Source organism: Arachis ipaensis, chromosome B4 (assembly GCF_059453495.1).
Source record: "Arachis ipaensis isolate K30076 ecotype BB chromosome B4, ASM5945349v1, whole genome shotgun sequence".
In the NCBI taxonomy this organism is placed as follows: domain Eukaryota; kingdom Viridiplantae; phylum Streptophyta; class Magnoliopsida; order Fabales; family Fabaceae; genus Arachis; species Arachis ipaensis.
Genome location: NC_142439.1, coordinates 43,497,298 through 43,515,723, shown reverse-complemented (window position 1 = coordinate 43,515,723; position 18,426 = coordinate 43,497,298). Strand labels below are relative to the sequence as shown.

The 18,426-nt window shown below is 39.3% G+C and overlaps 1 non-coding gene across 1 annotated transcript; it reads right to left on the bottom strand.

Moving 5' to 3' along the window:
• Nucleotides 1–500: 500 nt before the first annotated feature.
• LOC148567347 (small nucleolar RNA R71) lies at nucleotides 501–608 on the bottom strand. The gene has a single exon (XR_015882877.1). It is a non-coding gene; the product is annotated as a small nucleolar RNA R71 (small nucleolar RNA).
• Between the last annotated feature and the right edge of the window lie 17,818 nt (nucleotides 609–18,426).

Here is an 18,426-nt window from a genome sequence, read left to right as displayed (position 1 = left end):
CTGATCCAGAACCTGAAAGGACTCTAAAGAGGAAACTAAGAGAAGCTAAATTACAACAATCCAGAGACAACCTTATTGAAAATTTCAAACAAGTAAAGGAGATGGCAACCGAACCCAACAATAATAATGCAAGGAGGATGCTTGGTGACTTTACTGCACCAAATTCCAATTTACATGGAAGAAGCATCTCCATTCCTGCTATTGGAGCAAACAATTTTGAGCTGAAACCTCAGCTAGTTTCTCTGATGCAGCAGAACTGCAAGTTTCATGGACTTCCATCTGAAGATCCTTTTCAGTTCTTAACTAAATTCTTGCAGATATGTGATACTGTTAAGACTAATGGAGTAGATCCTGAAGTCTACAGGCTCATGCTTTTCCCTTTTGCTGTAAGAGACAGAGCTAGAGTATGGTTGGACTCTCAACCTAAGGATAGCCTGAACTCTTGGGATAAGCTGGTCAAGGCTTTCTTATCCAAGTTCTTTCCTCCTCAAAAGCTAAGCAAGCTTAGAGTGGATGTTCAAACCTTCAGACAGAAAGAAGGTGAATCCATCTATGAAGCTTGGGAGAGATACAAAGAACTGACCAAAAAGTGTCCTTCTGACATGCTTTCAGAATGGACCATCCTGGATATATTCTATGATGGTCTGTCTGAATTAGCTAAAATGTCATTGGATACCCCTGCAGGTGGATCCATTCACCTAAAGAAAACGCCTGCAGAAGCTCAAGAACTCATTGACATGGTTACTAATAACCAGTTCATGTACACTTCTGAGAGGAATCCTGTGAGTAATGGGACGCCTATGAAGAAGGGAGTTCTTGAAATTGATACTCTGAATGCCATATTGGCTCAGAATAAAATATTGACTCAGCAAGTCAATATGATTTCTCAAAGTCTGAATGGAATGCAAGCTGCATCCAATAGTACTCAAGAGGCGTCTTCCGAAGAAAAAGCTTATGATCCTGAGAACCCTGCAATAGCAGAGGTGAATTACTTAGGTGAACCTTATGGAAACACCTACAATCCATCATGGAGAAATCATCCAAATCTCTCGTGGAAGGATCAACAAAAGCCTTAACAAGGCTTTAATAATGGTGGAAGATACAGGTTTAGCAATAGCAAGCCTTTTCCATCATCCACTCAGCAACAGACAGAGAACTCTGAACAAAATACCTCTAAATTAGCAAACTTAGTCTCTGATCTATCTAAGGCCACTGTAAGTTTCATAAATGAAACAAGGTCCTCCATTAGAAATTTGGAATCCCAAGTGGGCCAGCTGAGTAAAAGGGTCACTGAAATCCCTCCTAGTACTCTCCCAAGCAATATAGAAGAAAATCCAAAAGGAGAGTGCAAGGCCATTGAATTGATCACCATGGCCGAACCTATAAGGGAAGGAGAGGACGTGAATCCCAAGGAGGAAGACCTCCTGGAACACCCAGTGATCAATAAGGAGCTTCCCTCTGAGGAACCAAAGGAATCTGAGGCTCAACTAGAGACCATAGAGATTCCATTAAACCTCCTTATGCCATTCATGAGCTCTGATGAGTATTCCTCTTCTGAAGAGAATGAGGATGTTACTGAAGAGCAAGCTGCCAAGTTTCTTGGTGCAATCATGAAGCTGAATGCCAAATTATTTGGTATTGAGACTTGGGAAGATGAACCTCCCTTGTTCACCAATGAACTAAGTGATCTGGATCAACTGAGATTGCCTCAGAAGAAACAGGATCCTGGAAAGTTCGTAATACCTTGTACCATAGGCAACAGGATCTTTGAAAAGGCTCTGTGTGACCTTGGTTCAGGGATAAACCTCATGTCCCTCTCTGTAATAGAGAAACTGGGAATCTATGGGGTACAAGCTGCTAAAATCTCATTAGAGATGGCAGACAATTCAAGAAAATAGGCTTATGGACAAGTAGAGGACGTATTAGTAAAGGTTGAAGGCCTTTACATCCCTACTGATTTCATAGTCCTAGATACTGGGAAGGATGAGGATGAATCTATCATCCTAGGAAGACCTTTCCTAGCCACAACAAGAGCTGTGATTGATGTGGACAGAGGAGAATTGATCCTTCAAATAAATGAGGACAACCTTGTGTTTACAACTCAAGGATCTCTCTCTGCATCCATGGAGAGGAAGCATAAAAAGCTTCTCTCAAAGCAGAGTCAAACAAAGCCCCCACAGTCAAACTCTAAGTTTGGTGTTGGGAGGTCTCAACAAAGCTCTGCACATATGTGAGACTCCATGAGAGCCCACTGTCAAGCTATTGACATTAAAGAAGCACTTGTTGGGAGGCAACCTAATGTTTATTTATCTAATTTTCATTATTTTACATGTTTTATTAGGTTCATGATCATGTGGAATCACAAAATAAATATAAAAATTGAAAACGGAATCAAAAATAGCAGAAGAAAAATCACACCCTGGAGGAAGACCTTACTGGCGTTTAAACGCCAATAAGAAGCATGTTTTAGGCGTTCAACGCCAGAACAGAGCATGGTTCTGGTGCTGAACGCCAGAAAGGGGCAGCATCTGGGCGTTTGAACGCCAGAAATGCACCCTGGAGAAGAGCTGGCACTGAACGCCCAGAACAAGCATGGTTCTGGCGTTCAACGCCAGAAATGGGCAACAAATGGGCGTTCAACGCCCAGAACAAGCACCAATCTGGCGCTGAACGCCCAGAGTTGTGTGCAAAGGCATTTTACATACCTAATGGGTGCAGGGATGTAAATCCTTGACACCTCAGGATCTGTGGACACCACAGGATCATCTCAGGATCTGTGAATCTCATAGGATCCCCACCCACCTTACCTTCTATCTCTCCATTCATGGTCATCCCTTCTGTTTTCCATTCACCACTCACATCCATACACACATCCCTCCATCTCCTCCATATCTTCTTCTTCTTCATCTATTCTTTCTTCTCTTGCTCGAGGGCGAGCAATATTCTAAGTTTGGTGTGGTAAAAGCATAAGCTTTTTGTTTTTCCATTACCATTAATGGCACCTAAGGCCAGAGAAACCTCAAGAAAGAGGAAAGGGAGGACAATTGCTTCTACCTCTGAGCCATGGGAGATGGAAAGATTCATCTCACAAGCCCATCACTAAGAAAAGGATGGAGCAAATAAGAGAGCACATTCATGGATCTCAACAGGCACATGAAGAAGCTCACCATCAAGAAATCCCTGAGATACCTCAGGGGATACACTTTCCTCCACAGAATTTTTGGGAGCAAATCAACACCTCCCTAGGAGAATTAAGTTCCAACATGGGACAATTAAGGATGGAACATCAAGAGCACTCCATCATCCTTCATGAAATAAGAGAAGATCAAAAAGCAATGAGGGAGGAGCAACAAAGACAAGGAAGAGACATAGAAGAGCTCAAAGACATCATTGGTTCCTCAAGAAGGAAACGTCACCATCACTAAGGTGGACTCATTCCTTGTTCTTACTTTCTCTGTTTTTCGTTTTCTCTGTTAAGTGCTTATCTATGTTTGTGTCTTATTACATGATCATTAGTAGTTAGTAACTATGTCTTAAAGTTATGAATGTCCTATGAATCCATCACCTCTCTTAAATGAAAAATGTTTTAATTCAAAAGAACAAGAAGTACATGAGTTTCGAATTTATCCTTGAACTTTAGTTTAATTATATTGATGTGGTGACAATGCTTCTTGTTTTCTGAATGAATGCTTGAACAGTGTATATGTTTTTTGAAGTTGTTGTTTAAGAATGTTAAATATGTTGGCTCTTGAAAGAATGATGACAAGGAGACATGTTATTTGATAATCTGAAAAATTATAAAAATGATTCTTGAAGCAAGAAAAAGCAGTAAAGAACAAAGCTTGCAGAAAAAAAAAAAGAAAAAAATAGCGAAAAAAAATAGAAAGAAAAAGAAAAAAGCAAGCAGAAAAAGCCAAAAGCTCTTAAAACCAAGAGGCAAGAGCAAAAAGCCAATAACCCTTAAAATCAAAAGGCAAGGGTAAATAAAAAGGATCCCAATGCTTTGAGCATCAGTGGATAGGAGGACCTAAAGGAATAAAATCCTGGCCTAAGCGGCTAAACCAAGCTGTCCCTAACCATGTGCTTGTGGCGTGAAGGTGTCAAGTGAAAACTTGAGACTGAGCGGTTAAAGTCAAGGTCCAAAGCAAAAGAAGAGTGTGCTTAAGAACCCTGGACACCTCTAATTGGGGACTTTAGCAAAGCTGAGTCACAATCTGAAAAGGTTCACCCAATTATGTGTCTGTGGCATTTATGTATCCGGTGGTAATACTGGAAAACAAAGTGCTTAGGGCCACGGCCAAGACTCATAAAATAGCTGTGTTCAAGAATCATCATACTGAACTAGGAGAATCAATAACACTATCTGAACTCTGAGTTCCTATAGATGCCAATCATTCTGAACTTCAATGGATAAAGTGAGATGCCAAAACTATTCAAGAGGCAAAAAAGCTACAAGTCCCGCTCATCTGATTGGAGCTATGTTTCATTGATAGTTTGGAATTCATAGTATATTATCTTCTTTTTATCCTATTTGATTTTCAGTTGCTTGGGGACAAGCAACAATTTAAGTTTGGTGTTGTGATGAGCGGATAATTTATACGCTTTTTGGCATTATTTTTAGTATGTTTTTAGTAGAATCTAGTTACTTTTAGGGATGTTTTCATTAGTTTTTATGTTAAATTCACATTTCTGGACTTTACTATGAGTTTGTGTGTTTTTCTGTGATTTCAGGTATTTTCTGGCTGAAATTGAGGGACTTGAGCAAAAATCAGCTTCAGAGGTTGAAGAAGGACTGCTGATGCTGTTGGATTCTGACCTCCCTGCACTCAAAGTAGTTTTTCTGGAGCTACAGAACTCAAAATGGCGCGCTTCCAATTGCGTTGGAAAGTAGACATCTATGGCTTTCCAGAAATATATAATAGTCCATACTTTGTCCAAGTTTAGACGATGGAAAATGGCGTTCAACACCAGCTCTCTGCCCAATTCTGGCGTCCAGCGCCAGAAACAAGTTGCAAAGTGGAGTTCAACGCTCAAAATAGCACAAAAGCTGGCGTTCAACTCCAGAAAGAGCCTCTGCACGTGTAACATTCAAGCTCAGCCTAAGCACACACCATGTGGGCCCCGGAAGTGGATTTATGCATCAACTACTTACTTCTGTAAACCCTAGTAGCTAGTTTATTATAAATAGGACTTTTTACTATTGTATTAGACATCTTATGATCTTTTGAACCATCTTTGGATCATATTGATCACGTTTTGGAGGCTGGCCATTCGGCCATGCCTGAACCATTATCACTTATGTATTTTCAAACGGTAGAGTTTCTGCACTCCATAGATTAATGTGTGGAGCTCTGCTGTTCCTCAAAGATTAATGCAAAGTACTACTCTTTTCTTGTCAATTCAACTTATTCCGCTTCTAAGATATTCATTCGCACTTCAACCTGAATGTGATGAACATGACAATCATCATCATTCCCTATGAACGCGTGCCTGACAACCACTTTCGTTCTACCTTAGATTGAATGAGTATCTCTTGGATCTCTTAATCAGAATCTTCGTGGTGTAAGCTAGATTGATGGCGGCATTCATGAGAATCCGGAAAATCTAGACCTTGTCTGTGGTATTCCGAGTAGGATTCTGGGATTGAATGACTGTGACGAACTTCAAACTCGCGATTGCTGGACGTAGTGACAGACGCAAAAGGAGGGTGAATCCTATTCCAGCATGATCGAGAACCTCAGATGATTAGCCGTGCTGTGACAGAGCATTTGGACCATTTTCACAAGAGGATGGGATGTAGCCATTGACAACGGTGATGCCCTTACATAAAGCCAGCCATAGAAAAGAGTAAGACTGATTGGATGAATATAGCAGGAAAGCAAAGGTTCAGAGGAACGAAAGCATCTCTATACGCTTATCTGAAACTCTCACCAATGAATTACATAAGTGTTTCTATCCTTATTTTATTACTTAATTTTGAAAACTCCATAACTGTTTTATATCCGCCTGACTGAGATTTACAAGGTGACCATAGCTTGCTTCATACCAACAATCTCCGTGGGATCGACCCTTACTCACGTAAGGTTTATTACTTGGACGACCCAGTGCACTTGCTGGTTAGTTGTATCGAAGTTGTGACACATTATAAATTGAGATTAGAGCACCATGTTTTTGGAGCCATTACCAGAGATCACAATTTCGTGCACCAAATACCATAGTTAAATTTGGGTGACAAGGCTTGTGAATTCTCAATTGAGCATCCAAATATTTTCCTAGACCCATGCAATTTGGTTCTACACTAACCATTGCTATTCAACTTTGAGCATGTAACCGTCATGAACCTAGAATGGTGTCTCCAACCACTACACAACTCTCTCTTACTCTTAACTCCACAAAGAGCTATAAGTTGACCGTCATTTTCAATCAAACCATATTCAAGTGAGAAAGCAAAGCTTAGGGATAAGAATTTTACCCGCTTGAATGTTGTGTTGGATGATGGTGACTTAGGAAGGGGGACCTCTCCACACTTAGCCAATGCGAGGTCTATGCCCTTGTGCTCCTTCTTGACTACCTCCACCTCCAACTTCTTCTATACACCCTTCATTGCTCAAACCATGTGTTTGAGGTTGTGCACGGTCCTCCTTGTCATCAATTTTACAACACAATAAAGGAGATTCATGATTTAAGAAAAATTGTCGTGTCGGTTTAGATTTTCTTTTTATAGAAAAGAATTATTTCATTGTGAGCATAGCTCCAAACCGACAGACAATTCTCGCAATAAAAAATTTGTGGTTTTATGTCACGAATAACAAACCCCAATGAAAATTAACTGAAGTATTTGGACTCCAGGTCATCTCCCTAGGATACAATGAAGTGCTCAATTATTGGCTATAAATGGGTAAGGGGGGTTTTGGTTCATAAGAGGGCAAGAAAAGTAAATTAAGCAAGTAATTAAATAAAGAAAGATAAAGAACTCTTGGCTAAGACTTAGGTAATTGAGATCACCGTCCTTGTCAACAAACCAAATATTGATAATCATAAGAGGCCAACCTATTAAGTCTACTTCCCAGAAGCCTTAAGTACGTAATGTCTACTCCTAAGCTTGAAGTATGTCAAATAGGTTTGATCACATCAACCCTTAAGTCCCAACCTACCTACTAAATTAACTTAGTAGTGGGTTAGCATCAATGGGTGTCAAATTGATCACCAATGGTTCTCAAATCACCAAATCCATTATATCCAATGACTCAAGGTTACCCAATTCTCTTAGCTTAGACCAAGAGTTGACAAAACTACTCAACAACTAAAGAGAACATTTCATCAAACACATAGAGTGCAATAAAAGTAAGCATCATAAATTGCAAGAAATAGTAAAATCTAACAACTACTAATTGCAAGAAAAGTAAGATCACAATTCAATTCATCCATAGAAGAAACAATTACATCAAATTGCATTAAATGTAAACCAAATCCAACATGGGTTCATCATCACAAAACAGAGAAAAATAAGACATTAACATCACAAACAACAGAATCAAGATGTATAAATGAGAAATTATAAAAGAAACAAGATGAAATCAAGTAATTAAACATGGATCTAAGACAATCTAACCTAATCCTAACCTAATTCTAGAGAGAAGAGGGAGCTTTTCTCTCTAGAAAACTAACTAAAGGCTCATTTTGGCTAAACTAATTGCTCCCCCTTTGCTTGGACTTCAATTCTTCATGAAATACACTCAGAAACAAGTTGGATTTGGGCCTGGACAGCTCAGAAATTGCCCCCAGCATTTTGCCTTTAAGTGGACCATGTGAGAGTATCGGCGCATGCGCGCTATGTGCGGGTGCGCGTCGATTGGCAAATTCTTCATCTGCGCGGACGCGTCATGTATGCGTGCGCGTCTCTATGTGAAACCACTTTTGCGCGTGTACGCCTTGTACGCGTGCGCGTCCATTGATGCATTCCCAATCTTTGTTTCTTCATGCATTCTCCACTTTGCATGCTTTTCTCCACATTTCTTCCATCCAATACTTGCCTTATGAACCTGAAATCACTCAACAGATACTTCAAGGCATCGAATGGAATTAAAGTGAATCAAAATCACCAAATTAAGGGCCTAAAAAGCATGTTTTTACACTTAAGCACAATTCAAGGGAGAATTGCAAAACTATGCTATTTCATTGAATAAATGTGGAAAAATGTGGTAAAATCCCCTAAAATAAGCACAAGATAAATCATGAAATCGGGGTTTATCAAATCTCTCCACACTTAAACTAAGCATGTCCTCATGCTAAAATCAAGAAAGAAGCAAAGAGTATCACATTTATTCAATGCAAACTAACTAAATGCAATCTATCTATATGCAATCTATTTACATGATGCAATGGCTTTTTCAAAATAAATCAAATTCCAAGAAAACACATGCAAGCACAAGGGCTAAGGCATTAGCAATCAAAGCAAACCACAATTAGATTGAATCATTGAAAAAGTTTGCAAACTTTCAAGAAAAGATGATCATGGGTGGAAACATGTAATCGAGCGATCGAACCCTCACCGGATGTGTATCCGCTCTAGGCACTCAAGTGTATGGGGTTGATTCACTCAATTCTCCCCTAATCATGCTTTCCAAGACTTGTTTTTCATCTAACAATCAACAATTACTTTATGCATGCATACAAATATCATGAGGACTTTCCTATAGGTTGTAATGGGGCTAGGGTCAAGGTAGGATGCATATGGTCAAGTGAGTATGAAATTCGAATCTTTGATTAACTTAAACTTCCCACCTAACCTCTGACAACCTAAACAATTCTAAACAAACCTAGCTATCCATTCTTCATTTCTTCACTGATGCGTGACATAAGTTAACCAATTAAGAGATTTCAATTAAGAGACAGCGTTGCACGTATAGCTCTTAACCAGCTAAGATCTGCCTCACCAAATTAAAAAGGGTTGTCACAAATTTTAGAAATAAAATACTGGGAGTATGAGTCCCAGATCGTCTCCCAACGAGTTGCAGGAAAGAGTGCTAATTTATTAATCAGAAAATTCCCAAAAAGTTGAGTTTGATAATGAGTAATTAAAATAATTGTAAATTAAGGCAATAAAAATAAACTAAAAACAATTATTGATATTCTGAATAAAAGGCCTTGACTGGGGAAATAATTAAGTGGAACTTCTATCCTTGTTGGGATCTTTTCAAGTGTGGTGTAAAAAGATTGTTGTTCTCACTCGATTTTCCCTTACTAAATAAGGAAAGATATGGTGATTGAACTAACTCTTACCCTCAGATCCTAGCCCTCTCCCTTGAGGAGGTCTAGTGTTAGTAAGTATGAAGTTAGCTAACAACGTCCAGTTTAACCAAGCTTTTGAGCATTCTAACTCAAGTATCACCTCTTAATCAACCCCCATGTCAAGTAGAAATTCTACTCCATTGACATGAAATTAATAATCATAAAAATATGAGAAGATATGATTAATTAAATTAAAATAGAGAATTAAAATTAATTAAAATAAAAATAACTTCATATATTAATAAATCCAAAATGTAACATACTTAATTGAATAGAGTCAATGAGTAACTAATTAAAAATAAGGGAGTAAAGAAGCAAACTAAAGTAATGTCTTCAACGGATGTAATGACTTTCAGCATCTAAAAATCCAAGCAAAAGCATAAAACTATCAATGTAACACCAATCTAGATTCAGATCTAAAACTAAGTGTAATCCTAATATGATGAATCTGAATATGAGTGGATGCCTATTGAGTCTCTGCATGTTCCCTAGGTTTAATCTGTGTTTCTGGGCCGAAAACTGGGTCAAAAAGTGGCCCGAAATCACCCCAGCGTATTCTATTATTTTTGCAGATCGCGCAGGTCATGCGTACGCGTCGTCCACGCGTTCGCGTCAGTCAGCGATTTTTCTTGTCACGCGTTCACAGCGTTCACGCATCCGCATCATGCGTTGCACTCCAATCCACACGTTCGCGTCAAGCACGCATCCGCATGGGCCATGCGCTCGCGTCATTGCTTGCTGGTCATCTCCTTGGTTTCTTGTGTTCCTTCTATTTTTGCAAGCCTCCTCTCCAATTTCCAAGTCATTCATGCTTTATGAAGCCTGAAACACTTAACACACAAATCACGGCATCGAATGGGATAAAGGAGAATTGAAATAAATAATTAAAAGTCTCTAGGAAGCAAGTTTTCAATCATGGAGTGATTTTGGGAAGGAATTGTAAATTCATGCTTATCATATGAATAAGTGGGTAAAGAATTGATAAAACCACACAATTAAACACAATATAAACCATAAAATAAGGGTTTATCAACCTCCCCACACTTAAACATTAGCATGTCCTCATGCTTAGTTGAAGGAGATAAAGTGAATGAGTAGGGACATGTAAAACTCATGAAATGCAATGCAACCTATATACATATGTAAATGCAACTATATGCTTCTTGTCTACTTGGTTAAAAGTAAGTAAGCTCTTCAAGACAAATATAAATTATATTTCACTAACTCAATTCATATAGTAAATATAGGTAACATTGTAAAAAGACAGCTCATGAAAGAAGGGAACATAGAATTAAGCACTGAGCCCTTACTGGTAGTGTATGTGCACTATATTCTCTCAAGTGTATAGGGTAATCACTCTACTCTTCTCTAGTCATGCTTTTTAAAAATTGTTCTTCACCTAACCAATCAACAATATTTAATATACCAATGCAAACATCATGAGGTCTTTTTAAGGTTGTAATGGGGCTAAGGTAAGGGTAAGGGTATATATATATATATATATATATATATATATATATATATATATGGCTAAGTGAGCTTTATAAATTGAATCCTTAGTTAACCTAAGCTTTCACCTAACATACATATACTCTATACAATTCTAATTCATGCCTAGCTACCCATAGTCTTCACTTTTGCATTACATACTCACCTATCAACCTTTCTTTAGTTTTATCACATATGCATTGATTTTTCATTAACTTAACATTGGGGTAATTTTGTCCCCTTATTTATTTAGTTATTTATTGAATATTTTTTTTAATTAGAAAAAAGAAACATAACTTATCAATGCACATGGATTTTGAATTTTCATAGTTTCACATGAGTAGGTACCCAAATTCCCATTATTTTATCATGAAGCATCCCCTTATTAACCCTTGTTCCCACAATCTTCCCATACTTAATTATTACACCATTCCTATCTTAAGCTAATCAAGGATTCAATTGGGATATTTAATTATTTTTCCGCTTAAGGCTAGTAATGTGGTAAAATATAGAACAAATGGGATAAAAAGGCTCAAAGTGGCTGACAAAGGTAATTTAAAGGGTAGGCTTATTTGGGATAAATGAGCTAAACAAATAATGGCCTCAATCATACGCATGCATATAACATATTAAACATTGGACATATAGGATGAAACAAAATAAAGATCACAATCATAGAGAAGCAAACACACAAGAATAAAATATTTATGGTTAAATAATGTAACCATGTAATTAAGCTCAAATCTCTCAGGTTGTGTGTTCTTAGCTTTTTAAACTATGTTCCAAATACAACTTCAAACAAGTTTACACAAAGGTTTTGATTTAAATTAGTGAAATTTTTCAAAAAGTAGGGTCTTAGAAAAAAACTTATTATTTTCAATCAAGTAGAACATGCATGTGAATAATCTATTTCTATGCAATGTATTCTATTCTACAAAAGAAAAATTGACTAAATATCCTATTTTACTGGTGTTTAAGGGAAAGAAATTACCTCCGGAAGTCAGGTACTGACCGACCTCCCCACACTTAAGGCTTTGCACCGTCCTCGGTGCCATCTGTCAGGAACAAAGGGGGGCTGGTAGCAACATCTCCACTATCGGGGCTGTCATGTCTCCCTGTGCTGGTAAATGAGGTGGAGTCCGGGACATCTGGGTCGTCAGATCTGTATTTTCCCATAAATAGCTCCTTAAGGTATGTGAATCGGTGCTTGTTACGTCGCTCTCTTAACTTTGCTTTGTGTTCCTGCCGATCCAACCTTTCAAGTATCTGATGGAGCAGTTGGTTTGTTGTAGGTGCTTGTGGTGTTGAAGAAGGAATTTCTTCAGCTGGTTCTGTAAGCTGACTTGTAGTGGCTGCTGGCGGTCTGATATATTTCCCGTTAGGGACGTACTGATCATCCTGTGGAAGGAAGGCTTTGGTGTCCCCAGCTCTGTAGGAGACTCCGGCTGCCGAGACGAGATCTGAAACCAAGGCAGAAAAAGGTAAGTTGCCCGCTATCTGTACGTGTCCATTGCATTTCGGATGTGTCTTGGTAAATTGAGGTGCTGGTCTGTAAGGATACACCAAAGTAAAACAACCATGTCTGCGGTGAAGGAGGACTCGTGAGTGCCCGGGAATACATAATGGGACATGATTTATGCCCATACTCGAGCCTCCAAGGTAAGTGCTGAAGCCGATATCCCTTTTGGTCGGGATCGATGGTATCCGTAGATCCATAGGCTACCAGGTTGTGCTATAACTCTAAGAACGGCGTCCCAGTCAAATTGGTATGTCTGGCGCTTGAGTGAGGCTTCTTGAAATGCATCCAATCCTTCTGGAACAGGGGGAAGATCTAAATCTTGTTGAATGGCCTCTTCAATTGTGGGGACTTGCTTTTGATGGACGAAGACAGACTGCATGGTTGGCACGTGAAAGTTGGAGTAGAATTCTACTACCCATGAGAGATTAACCTGCCGCGGCTGTCTTCGTAGGAATTCCCATTGTCTTCGTTCAATTTGTGGCTCAACAAAGTCACCAATGTGGTTTGGGAGGATGAGAAGGTATTCATGGTTGTAATTCCTCTCTGCCAGGATGGGGAACATCTGCTCACAGTAGGGTTAGGAAACCGCACAGTGTCCTTTGCTAGAAAGGCTTTTTCTTTTTCATCGACCTTGATAATCCTCTTGATTCTTTTTGTTGAGGGCTTTACTGCTGTTGAAGATGGCTCTGCTACTAATGCTCTTTTTGTTCCTCTCCTTGCTGGTGGTTTGGGAATAGCTTTCTCTTTTCCTTTCTTGGTGGCCATCCTGAAAAAGGAAAGAGGTAAGTACATGTAAAGTTAAGGGTTCGAGCAAGGGAGCGAATATTATGAGTGGTAAACAATGCATGGTAAAGAGGGATGTCGTTAACACATGGTCTAAATTACATGTGAAAAGTTCATCAAAGGTAAGATAGTAATTGCATGTGATGGCAATTAAATGCAAGATGTTTATTGGCATGTTGGCAAAGGCATGAGTAGCATAGATCAAGCATTCAATGTCCAAGTTAGATTACCAAGTCTTTCAAACTAATAACCTGTTTGTATTGACAATTAAATTAAATTAATAAATTATAAAAGGGGTTCTGTGAAAAGCAGGCAATAAAGTAGTGGAATAGAATAAATTAAAATAATGTGCAATACCATACGGGCTATTTCACAAACACTCGGCATGCATGATGAAGATGTTATAGAGAGTAGGAAATTTGAACATGCAAACAACCCTTATGAAAAGTAATATATAATTGTCAAACAAATCCATGATAATCCACAAGCAAAATATGGAAAATAAAGACTGAAATAAATTTCAACACCAATAAGAAGGGATAAGAAGAAAGAAAAATAAGGGAAAATATAGATAATGAAGGTGAAAAGAAAAATTTAAAACATAAATAAAATTGAGAAGGGAAAGTAAAAAGTAAAGAAAGAAAGAAGAGAACCTTGATGATGGGTGTGAAAAACAAGGATGGAGAATGTAAAAAGTGAGAATGAGTAGAGGAAGAATAAGGGGGAAGAAAGAAATAACAAAGGAAAAGAAAAATTAGGATTTGGGGGAAGAAAAGATAAGATATTTTGGCTGATTTGAATATTCTGTGTGCTGCATGCGACGTGGATGCGTGGGTCACGCGGTCGCGTGGCATGTGAATATGTCAAGTGACATGGACGCGTGGGGAACGCGGTCGCGTGACTTGAATTGTGTGAATGGCGCGAGAGCAGCCCCGCGTTTGCGCGACTCTCTGTTTCAAACACTTTTTGCCAAAATTTTAAAGGTGACGCGATCGCGTGGTTGACGCGATCGCGTGAATGGTGATGTTTTGAAAACGACGTGGCCGCATGGGGCACGCGGTCGCATGATGTAGCTGGTGCTTCTAGCATCAGTCCAGCCCAGCTCCATCGCAACATGCTGCCATACACCTATGTACGTCGACTTTACAGGGCCACATGTTCGCGTAGGTGACACGGACGGGTGGGCATGTTTGTGCCTAAGGCACGCCTCCAGCCACGCTTTCACGTGACTTTCTGTTCAATTTATTTTCTTCCCAACGCACCTGTGACGTGGACACGTCAGCGACGCTTACGCGTCACGTGCGTGTTTTTTTTTTAACTAATATGCAAAATGCACATGCAAACTGTATGTAGCTAAATGCAGGGATGATGAGAAGAGTCATTAACATCATAAAAATAAAGGAAAAAGAAAGCTAAGACTGAAACGGAACGATCATACCATGGTGGGTTGTCTCCCACCTAGCACTTTGCTTTTACGTCCTTAAGTTGTACGCTCGTTAGGCTCATTTAGCATCTCTTGGTGGATCTTCCAAGAGAAAAATCTCTAGTTCTTTTTGATTCTTCATCTTCTCACCATGGTAAGGCTTTAGGCGATGTCCATTGACCTTTAGAAATTTGGAGTTAATAGGATGACGCAAGTGGAAAACTACGTATGGCTCTACCTTCTCTACTATGTATGGACCTTCCCATCTTGATCTCAGTTTACCTGGCATGAGCCTCAATCTGGAGTTATAAAGAAGAACTAACTCCCCTGGTTTGAATTCTCTCCTTCTAATGTGCTTGTCATGGACAACCTTCATTTTCTCCTTGTAACGCCTGGAGTTGTCATATGCTTCTAGGCGAAGAGTCTCTAGGTCTGCCAGTTGTAGCTTTCTTTTAGCACCAGCTTTTGTAGGATTCATGTTGCACTCTTTCACAGCCCAGAAAGCCTTGTGTTCTACCTCTACGGGGAGGTGGCAAGCCTTTCCGTAAACCAAGCGGAAGGGGCTCATCCCAATTAGTGTCTTGTACGCTGTTCTATAAGCCCAGAGTGCATCTTGTAGCCTGGCACTCTAGTCCTTCCTGTGAGGTTTTACTATCTTCTCCAGAATACGTTTAATCTCTCTGTTAGAGACTTCTGCTTACCCATTGGTCTGGGGATGATAAGCTGTTGCTACTTTGTGAATTATCCCATGCTTCTTCAGTAATCCTATCAGTCTCCTATTACAAAAATGGGTGCCTTAATCGCTCACGATTGCTCGTGGTGATCCAAAGCGATAGATAATATGGTTTCTAACAAAGGAAACAACAATGTTAGCATCATCAGTGCGGGTGGGAATTGCTTTCACCCACTTAGAAACATAATCAACGGCTAGCAGTATATAAGAGTAACCGCTAGAATTTGGAAATGGACCCATGAAGTCAATGCCCCAAACCTAAAAAATTTCACAGAAAAGCATAAACTGTTGAGGCATCTCATCCCTCTTGGATATATTACCAAACCTTTGGCATGGGGAACAAGATTTACAAAATTCAGCAGCATCTTTAAAAATAGTAGGCCACCAGAATCCACAATCTAGAATTTTTCTAGCTGTTCTTTGAGGGCCAAAATGTTCTCCACTCTCAGACGAGTGGCAAGCCTCTAAAATAGACTGGAATTCTGATTGAGGCACACACCGTATAATTAACTGGTCAGCACCACACCTCCATAAATATGGATCGTCCCATATATAATATTTGGACTCGCTTTTCAGCTTGTCTCTCTGGTGCTTAGTAAAATTTGGAAGAACAGTGTGGCTAACTAGATAATTAGCTACAGGTGCATACCAAAGAACTACTTCAGAAACTGCTTGTAAGTTATCAAATGGGAAATTATCGTTTATAGGAGTGGAGTCACCCTTAATGTGCTCAAGGCGACTCAAGTGGTCTGTCACTAAATTCTGGTTACCACTCCTATCCTTAATTTCTAAATCAAATTCTTGCACCAGCAGTATCCAACGTATTAGCCTCGGTTTGGATTCCTTTTTAGCTAATAAATATTTAGAGCTACATGGTCTGAGTACACTACTACCTTAGTACCAAGTAAGTAGGCTCAGAATTTATCCAGAGCAAAAACAATAGCAAGAAGCTCTTTTTCAGTAGTAGTATAATTAGACTGAGAAGCATCTAAAGTCTTAGATGCATAACCAATTACAAAAAGGTCCTTACCTTCGCGCTAAGCCAGCGCTGCTCCTACTGCATGGTTGGAAGCATCACACATGATTTCAAATGGCTGGCTCCAGTCTGGTCCTCTCACAATTGGAGCTTGAGTCAGGGCGGTCTTCAGCTTATCAAACGCTTGCATACAGCTTTCATTGAACTCGAACTCAATTTCCTTCTACAGCAATCTGGATAAAGGTAATGCTACCTTACTGAAGTCCTTAATGAATCTCCTGTAAAAACCTGCATGGCCAAGGAACGAACGGACTTCCCTCACGGAGGAGGGGTAAGGTAAACTAGAAATAACATCCACCTGTGCTAGATCTACAGAAATGCCAGTATTAGATACAACATGTCCTAGTACAATTCCTTGTTTGACTATAAAGTGACATTTTTCAAAATTTAATACGAGATTTGTACTAACACATCTGTCTAACACTATAGATAAACTATCCAAGCAATGGTTAAATGAATCACCATATATGCTGAAATCATCCATAAAAACTCCATACAGTTCTCAATAAGATCAGAAAAAAGACTCATCATGCATCTTTGGAAGGTAGCTGGTGCATTGCACAAGCCAAAGGGCATTCTCTTATAAGCATAATTTCCAAAGGGACATGTGAAAGTAGTCTTTTCTTGATCTTCAGGAGCTATATGAATTTGAAAGTATCCTGTATAACCATTTAAAAAACAATATTGAGATTTACCTGACAAGCGATCAAGGATTTGATCAATGAATGGCAAGGGGTAATGGTCCTTGCGAGTGGCTTGATTGAAACGCCTATAGTCAATGCAAACTCTCCATGAATTCTGTACTCTAGTTGTCAGAAGCTCTCCTTGCTCATTCTTTATTGTTGTGTCTCCAGACTTCTTGGGCACTACTTGTACTGGGCTGACCCATTCACTATCTGAGATGGGGTAAATGATATCTGCTTCAAGTAGTCTGGTTACTTCTTTCTTGACAACTTCTAAGATGGTGGGATTCAATCTTCTTTGAGGCTGACGGACAGGCTTTGCTCCCTCTTCTAAGAATATTCTGTGTTCATAAATTTGGGGACTAATGCCTACTATATCCGCCAAGCTCCGTCCGATTGCTTTCTTATATTTTCTCAGCACTCTGAGTAGTTGTTCTTCCTATTGAGAAGTGAGTTCCCTTGCAATGATGACTGAGAACTTCTGCTTGTCCTCAAGGTAAGCATACTTTAGGTGTGGAGGAAGGGGCTTTAACTCTAATTTCTACTCAAAGCTAGGCTCTGGATCATCCAGGACTAGTGATAATGGTAAAGTCTTCTCATGGTTTTCAGAAAGTGTCCCCACACTTGGACCTTGCTCCATGTACTTCTCTTCTAATTCTTCCTGGTGAACTTCAGCTACAGTTTCATCAATAATGTCGCATTGGAAGATAGAATAATCTTCCGGAGGATGCTTCATAGCTTCATTCAAACTGAAACTCACTGTCCTGCCATCTATCTCAAAAGAGTAGGTTCCTGAGAATGTATCTAGCTTGAACTTTGAAGTCTTCAGGAATGGTCTTCCAAGCAGGATTGATGATGGTCTTCTTGAGTCATTAGGGGGCATTTCCAGGATGTAGAAATCAATGGGAAACGTGAGCCCCTTAATGCTCACTAGTACATCTTCAGCGATTCCAACTACTATAATAATGCTTTTATCTGCTAACACAAAACGAGCTACCAACCTTTTTAAGGGAGGAAGCCTCAAAGTATCATATATAGACAAAGGCATTATGCTAACACATGCTGCTAAATCACACATACAGTCAGAAAATATCACACCTCCAATGATACATCTAACCATACATGGACCTGGATCACTACATTTTTCAGGCATATTTCCCATTAAAGCAGATATAGAACTACCATAAGGAATAGTTTCTAATTCATTAATTTTATCTTTATGTATGCACAAATCTTTTAGAAACTTTGCGTATTTAGGTACCTGTTGAATAACATCAAAAAGGGGAACAGTTACCTCGACCTTTTTGAATATTTCTACCATTTTGGGGTCAAGTTCCATCTATTTTTTGGGCTTCCTCGCAAGTTATGGAGATGGAATAGGAGGGGTGTGATTTGTAGCTTCAGCATCCCTTGGTGCTTTATTCTGCGGCTGAGCTTCTTCTTCTTCAACTATGTCTTGTACGTCCTCTT